The following is an 8,285-nucleotide window of genomic DNA, read 5'->3' on the forward strand; positions in this document are numbered from 1 at the left end:
GTCAGTGCATCCAGAGCGTGCCTGTAGGAGAAGGATGTGATCCTTCTCTGGCCGCATCCATGTCAGGGTGGGGGACATGGTGGACACCGAACTTGAGACCATCTTCTTGAGAAGTCCCTCCACCTTCCTGCTCCTCTGGGAGAGTCCTTGCTGCTGCATCACGCTGGGGGAAGAAAGGTTAATCAGAGAGGGCTAGAAACCCGGAGGCTGAAGGGCGGGTATTTTTGTTCTTACAGGAGATGTACACAAGAGCAGGGTTTAATCTCAGTTTAAAGTCTGCGTTATTTTATAACCGAGTTGGAAGCTACTCAACGGGAACTTACCCAGAGAGGGCAGTTAGTGCTCCCAGCACTCAGCTGTGAGCCGAACTGTCTCTGCGGGAAGATACTCCTTCTTCAGATGACTGAGCTGCTCTCTTGGTTCTCACAGCTGATATACAGAGGTCCACCGCTCCCTTCCTCCACTCTCAGCCTTTCCTCCACTAGCTGAACCTTTCCGGGAGCTGATTCAGTTCACTAACCTGGCAGAAATACATCACAAGACATATATCCTTGCCAAGGGATATAATTTTCTCGGAGGAGGGCACACACCTGATCTGCAGTCAGGGCTGCTTTTTCACCCCATTTCTGTTTTTTTTTTCCATCGGGTTCTGTGGTCCATTCTGCACCAAGAGTTCCATTTTTGGGGTTAGCCTTCCTGACATCACCTCTTGACCCATTCAGGTATCTCCTTCTGGCCACACGCAGCCCCTCAGGGGAATTAAGCATTGCCCTTTCAGCCCAGACCCTCCTGAACCCTCTGCAACAGGCATCACGTTTTCCTGCTTTTCACTCCCGGATTAGCTGCAAAATCTCCCTTCAAGCCAGCCAGAGCTCCTGTCTCCGTACGCGCAAGAGACACAGGAGACGGTTCATGACTCCACACCTCTAATTTCCCATCACTGCCGCCTTCTTCCCCTAATCACCCCCCGGCCCCTATCCCTCTTCCCCATCCCTGCAGGGTAATTTGAGGGGTGGGTAACCAAGCACTCACTGTCGAGGAAGAATCTGTTTAACGAGGTTCAGTTTAACCCTAGTGTGTAAAGCGCACGAAAATACGGGACTTGCGTGTCCTTGCTCTCCATCCTCTGCCCTGTGGTGCTGCTTTATCCATCGTCAGAGCCTTACCTACCTGCTTTCCCTCTTATTTCCTATTAAAAACCAAGCAGAGAGATTAGACCCGTGTATCCCAACCTTCTCTTGCCTCATTTCTATGTAAAGCTCTTATCAGTCGTGCCAACAAGCCCAAACCGCTGCTGCTGCAGATTATTCACCTAACACATACAAGCTGGATCGTGCAGGCAGCGGTGGAGCGGACTCCCAGCAGAATCCAGACGCATCGTAGATACTCCAGATCTTCGGAAAGCAGCCTGGTAATACTTGTTGAACCAGATAAAGAGCGGTGTGGGACATAGCCGTGGGAGCCAGCAGACTGTAAAGCAGTTGGAAGCTTTACAGGCCTTTCACAAGGGGAAAAATCTTGAACTGCAGTAAATTTTGTCTTTTAAAAGGTGCCCGGATGTTAACACGGAGCAAAAACTGGCTACTCTGAATGAAACCTTTCTCTTGAAAGGACAAATCCTTTGTACAGGGTCCATATCCTGAGATTTTTTTGAGTGACCACCACGAATTCAGAGCAAGGACGTGGTGAAGTCTGAAGCCCCCCAGCCCTGTACCCAGGTGTTTACAGCCAAACTGATGCCGGCGTGCTTGTGGTCGGAGGAGTCAGACAAGCCTAAATCAACCAAGTTAAACACGTAAGCCCGTGATAAAGAATACTTTGAAAATTCACTCGTACATCTGCGGTAAGCCAAGCAGTTGGAGACCAGCGAACACACGGCGCTGTGTCTGAGAACCGCAACTTTCCCTTAGCCTCTAAATTAAAAAAATAATAATTTTCTATTCATTTCTAAGCAAGTTGGGACGGTCTATGGAAAAGTGGGCTGTGAGCGCCATTTGAATCGTGCATAGCCTGAGGTCTAGGAAAGGTGGTTTTAGCTTTTGTACCTTCACCTTCACCGCCCAGCTCTGCAGGCATCTCGGTGAAACCTCTTGCTGGACAATGGCAAAAAATGGGGGAAAAGGCCAAAACACCCGGGGGTACGACTGTGGCTGTAGTTTCATGGCCAGGGGGTCCTTCTGCTATCCCTGCTGGGTAAAGGGGAGCAGTGCCCCAATGCAGGATTACAGCCAGGATGGGCAGCAGGGCTTTAGAAGTGCTAACTAAAGCTACTGTCCCTTCCAGAAAAGTTTCCGAGAGCTGCCAGGGCTGAGACAGCTTCTGACATAGCTGCTATTTCAGGTGATCGCGAAAGGACGGTTTGCTTTATTACTGTTTTGTTAGTTATAACTCACCGCGGTTCGCCATTTTCCCCTTAAGTCCTAATTTTAAAGAAAAATTTGTGTTCCGTTTGCTGAAGTGAGGCGGTGTAACCCTCGAGCCTCATCTGAGTCACAGGAGTCAGAGGCCCCATCCTGTCTCAGGACCAGCTTTAAGGATTAATCCCCATGGCTGCACGAAGTCCCCAGCAAAAACTGCTTTGGCGCAAGTCCATGAGATCAGGCTCCTGTAATAACTAAGCACCGACAAAGAGTAACTCCCAAACCAAATGCTGGTTTTCTGGGTTTTTTCATGCATTTCCCCCACCAACGTATGATCCGGTGTCTTAAGTAGGCTGATGCTAGCTGACGTCGTTCTTTCTTGTACAAAGAGAAGAAAAGCGCGGAGGATGAAAATGGCAGGTTTCCTGAGGATACACACCCACGGTGTATCCCAAGCCTCCCATCTGTACGAGACTCGGACAATCCCCATACTCCAAGGTATGACAGCACTCACCACCAAGGCAGCAGCAGTTCTGATTTTCAGAATTGGTGTATCCAAAGGACGCCAGCACACCCAGACTCTCCTGCCTCAGTTTCCCCTTTTTCTCCCTGTCTGCGGACTGCAGCTCTTTCCTAACGTGCCCTAAACCAGTTGTCGGATCCTGACTGCATCCAAGTGAATGCACAACCGGACCACGCTCTTTGCTCGTGGATGAGGTGGGGTGGGTGCTCGCTGCCTTGTCTGCGGGAATGCTGTCCCCGTGCAGCATCACGGAGAGCTTCCAAAAGCACCGTTGAGACGACAGGGAATGCTTTACAAGCAACTCGGTGTAAAATAGCCCAGCAATACTGCTAGATTTCTGATGCCGACTAACAGAAGATAGTTTGGGGGTTGGATGCGATTGAAAGAAACCTTAAAAAATTATCTTTGAATTTCAAGGATCAGAAATTTGCAGCTTAAAGAAATTTAAATCTCCCTGGAAACTATTTACCAAAGAAAACTTACTCACAGTAATATGTTCTTTCAGTGTTAGAAGAGGTTGAAAACGAAGCTTGCGAAGCTCAAACAGGAGTGGAAGAGTGCTGAAGCTGGCAAAAGATCTTTAAAAAGATATTTTAAAAATGTTTTTCCAAATCTTTGATTTTTATTTCCATGCTTGAAAATATTTACTAAGCTAAAGAGCTGGTGAGCAAAAACAGAAGTCACTTCCAGGATCTGTGAAAGAAAAAGGGTTCTTTCTGTAGGCTGCAAAACGTTCCTAGGATTTTGACGCTGGAAAAGTTTTCAGAGCGCACTTCTTCCGAAGGACTTTCCAAGAACGCATAGTTTACTGCAAAACACTCTCACAGAGAACTACAGAATTCCTGTTAAGAGATAGAAAAGCTATTTCTACACGGACCGAGCCAAAACATTGAAGTTTTACATCTCAATAAATGTATTTTTGGCATATTTGTATAAGGTACAGAGGATTGAGTATACTGCAACTATACAGCAGTCTCTTAACTTGCCCAATGCAAGGTAGCACATATGTAGATGCCTTCTACACATTCCATTTGTCAGCTTATATATGAAACGGTTCAAGTGATCGTTGGTTCATTGACAGCTCACAGATTGCCAGCTTTTCAATTTGCACTTCAATAAAACAAAAAACCCCAAGGAGAACACTTTCTCTTTTTAATCATATCCAGCCCTGTTTTCTGTAATGAAGAACTTCTTCTCCAGCCCCAAGAGAGCAATTTTTTGAATGTCACTTTCAGATAGCAAGATAAAAATCTCTGCAATTTGCAGAAAAGGACTCCAACTGCCATTTGCAGCTTGAACCACTTGCCAATTTATCTACTTTTTGAGGCTGTTCACATTTTCGGACAGCCCAGCTCACTCGTCCCCAACAAGTTCATTTTAGAGCTGCAAAAAATGCACCCTGTGCCAGCCACGAGAGAGGCTTCGGACTTAAGGTAATTGAAAGGCTCCTGGATCAAATCATCTCTGTAAAAAATGGGGGGGGGGGGGGGGAATAAATAAAAATATCCCATTTTCTGGCCAATTGTATCACTGAACAGCAGCATTAGGCACGGATGGTGCAAGCCTTTAATTAGGCAAAGGCAGCTTTGCACACCTGAAACTGTCATTCATTCCCTGGAAAGCTGCAGGACCCTCAGAATCAGCATGTCGCTGCCCAGAGAAGGGAGATGAGAAAGAAGGACATCCTTAATTTGGCTGAAGAGCAGCTGGTTTTCTTCTTAATATAATTAGCTCCTCCAGCAAGCCCTTATGCTTTGAGTCAATGAGGTTGAAGCACACTTAGCGCAATTCAGAAGTGACACATCAACCACTTTCATCAAATGCCTCGAACTTGGAGGGCTCATTTGTTTGTGCTTTCCACTATTAAAGACTAATTTTGATTTAGACTAAGAGCCTCTTCTAGTGCAACCATCCCTCAGGAGGGAGCCGTGGCAACACAAGAGTATTCAATTAGTTCTGTCTGTTCTAAATTACTCCTAGAAAGGAGTGCGTTCACGTGGACAGAACATGTATTTTCAAAGTCCAAGCTGGAAGGGGGTTTCACAGCTAACAGTTTTGGCCCCCTCCTTTATAATATCAGTAATAACTTAGCTTTGCATAAAGCTTTCTTACCTTAGCAAAGCTGCTCAGTCACCTACTCTTTCAACCTTCACCTTTATTGGTATTTTACAAACAAAAAAAGGAAGCAGCAGGTGGTATCTTCTTACAGACAGAAACAAGAAAGTAGAAACCAGTTACTAGTAAGCTGCCACACTACATATTTAGCCACTACCTCCTCTTTATCAGCTTCTCCCACTCTCCAGCACCTGGAAAGAAGCATTCACTTTAGCAGAAATGATTTTTCCTGATTTTGCATCTTCTTTTAAAAGAAAATCCCCAAACTCAAGGCATTAGCTGGTATAAAAAAAATAGGAGACGGCTATCAGCAAAGTCCAAAAAACACTTTGGACAATTTTTTTTGTTGTTGTTGCTCTTTGGATTCAGTTTTGATTGTTGGAGAATTTCTTAGGTCCAGGATGGAACTCCTGATCGATGCAGAGGTGGAATTTAAACCCACATCTCCCATCTGGAGGTTACGTGTCCCAGCCACCTGCAAGGCAATGGCTAAAAACTCAGGGAATCATTCTCCATCCCTGCTTAAAAGGAAGTCAAATACCGAGATTTAACAAAATCTGAATCTGAGGGGCCATACGTGTGTGTGTGTGTCCCCCAATGACCTTATAATTTCTAAAAAATTCTTAGTAAAACTTTTCAGTACATTATTGCTTCTCCTCGGGCTTTTTAAACCCAAGATCTCTCATTTCCTACTCAATCACCTAAAATCAAGGAATCATCAACCTAAGGCCTATAGGTAATACAAATACATATTACAAAATCGTGCAGTGACCTGCCCTCGAGCTTTGGCAGAGGACTGAGCAAACCATAAATCACGCATTGAATTTGACTTTTTTCCTATCTTATGTAGCTGAAGAAAGATCAATAGGGATTGCTGGCAGTGAGACAGGGGGATGTTTCTTTTCTTTAGCTGTGTTTTCTAAACGATAACAGATGTTCAGTGAAGGAAGGAAGAAAACAATTGTATTTTAGCAACGGTTCGCACCAAACGCGATCCTAGCAAGGTGCAAGAACTGATCATCATTTAACGAGGCACATTTTGGAAAAATCCAAGGTCAAAAAGCACTTCTTAGTTGTAACAGGATATTGCACTCTTCTCTGACTGTGCAGGAGGAAAGACCCCCGGTCCAGTAGGAAAACGAACAGAAAACTCCATTTATCCCCAGGACAGCTTTCCTGGCACTGTGTTAGGGCAAAGGAATATTACTGAACAAAAGCACCACTTGTCCTCCAGAGCCCCAGATCCGAAGTCTACAAATCAAGAGCCTTTCCAGCCTCTAATGCCTGCAAAGATAGAGAGCAGTCCCTGTGAGCTGGCCAGTTCCCTACCCTGCGGTAGCATCGCTGTCCTACACTGGTACTCTGGCTCAGACCAAGTGTCCATCCAGTCCAGCCTCTAATCTCAAGTATGGGAAAATTCTTTTGAATTTCACTCTTTTTTACCTTACCCTTGAGCCTTACAAGGAAGAGCAATGATCAAGACTAAAGTGTAGTCACAGTCCTGTCTTCCCCACGGGGAATCAGAAAGCAATGGAAGGAGAAAAGCCTCAGCTTCCTTACCAAAAAACTTTCTGCAGTCCTAGAGACATTTCTCTTTTCCCTGTACAAGTCATAGCTCGGGATCCCTCTGCACTGCACATTGAAAGAAATCACAGATTTTTAAAGTGCGCATTTGGTGGGCAACACATAAAATGCTCATTCCTAAAAATAATACCTAACCAGTCTTGCATAGTCTGGACTATCTGTGAGGAAAATACTTCTTATAATTTCACATTAAAAGAAATGCTAGGCCTCTCCAAATCTATTTTAGCCCATGCATACTAACTAGATATACTAGGGCTATAAATACATTGCAGTGCAAGACTAAGAAAAATATTTTAACCCCTATCTTGCACAGAATTCAATACTTGGAGGGATTGGAGGCATAAAATAAGCAGCAGGGCTGTTTGCCACTGGTTTATGACCAGATAAAAAGTTAAATGCAACCCCCCGCATCCAGCTCCTGACATTGGAAAGAAATTTCTATTTACCTGCAACAGTTTCCACTACAAGGACAAATAAAAAGAAGTGTAAGAAGTGGTAAAACACCTGTGAAGCCTTAGTTCATAACGAACTCTAGTAATCAGCCAGGCTAGCTGTAAGGAATCAGAAAAGAAGCTGGAAGAACAAAAGACTTGGAGCTGCTGTCAGGCAACCAGCAATTTCTAGCAGAAGTTGGCTACAACTCTCATCTGCACACCTCTTACAAATACACAGCCAAACAGGCACACCACTTGCTGGCCAGTTCTCAGAAAGTTTTAGGAGCCTAAACATAATTGCAGAGGGAATAAAGCACAAAGGATTTTTAAAAGCCATAGGATCCCCCGTACGCTTTTAGGAGAGAGAGTTCTCAGCTTTGCAAGGGCTGCGAGTAGTTCTCAACTCTTGCGCATTACAACTAAAATAATAAAAAACCCACTCCTTATCTCCCAGGAAAGTCCAGAATGGCTACATTAGTCATAACTTAATAGACATCAAAAAAGGATCCATTTTAGTTCAGCTATGACACTGATGTTCACTGAAATGCTATTCAAGATGCTTGCAACACAGGCATGGAAATGAAAATCAAGTGGTGATAAACAAGTCTCTTGTAAAATTTTTTCCACCATTTCTCTCTCAAGAATAAGCATATATTCATATTTTGTAGACAAAGCAAAACAATCATTAGAACATTTCCATTCAAAAGGAAATAGATAAACAACTTAACCATTTATTTGACTGCATTGTATTTAGACAGCTTGTACATTTCATAACCCCACTGTTTTTGTTCTCATCAAAAAGGATAAAGGGACAGAAGAATATAATCCACTCAAAACAGCAGTCCAGTATTTTGAGATACACTTGATATTTTCATAGATGCCCACCTGATACCTGAACTCCAATATAGGTTGTAATGTTTATACAAGACCTGAAATTTTTCTAACATAGCACTCAGTTTTAGCAATGTCTTGCAGTGCCCTGAAAAATAGTTTGTGACGTACTATGCAACGCCAATTAGATTATGCCTACTTCTCTTGAAAGTGATCAACCTGATTAGTTCTTAAAAACACAATATAATGCAAACATCCGTACTGACGTGTCAGCCAATAGCAACATTTGGGCAAATTTAAATATAAAAGCGATCAACTCCTTAGATTTGTCAATGCAAAAAAGTGAGGGGGAGAGGACTGTGTTTTAGCAACAGACATGAGAAATAACCAACTTTGTCACTGCTAGATTTCTTTGAAAACCTATTTTCATCTCTTCGC

This window comes from Accipiter gentilis, chromosome 25, assembly GCF_929443795.1.
Source record: "Accipiter gentilis chromosome 25, bAccGen1.1, whole genome shotgun sequence".
NCBI classification, from domain to species: domain Eukaryota; kingdom Metazoa; phylum Chordata; class Aves; order Accipitriformes; family Accipitridae; genus Astur; species Astur gentilis.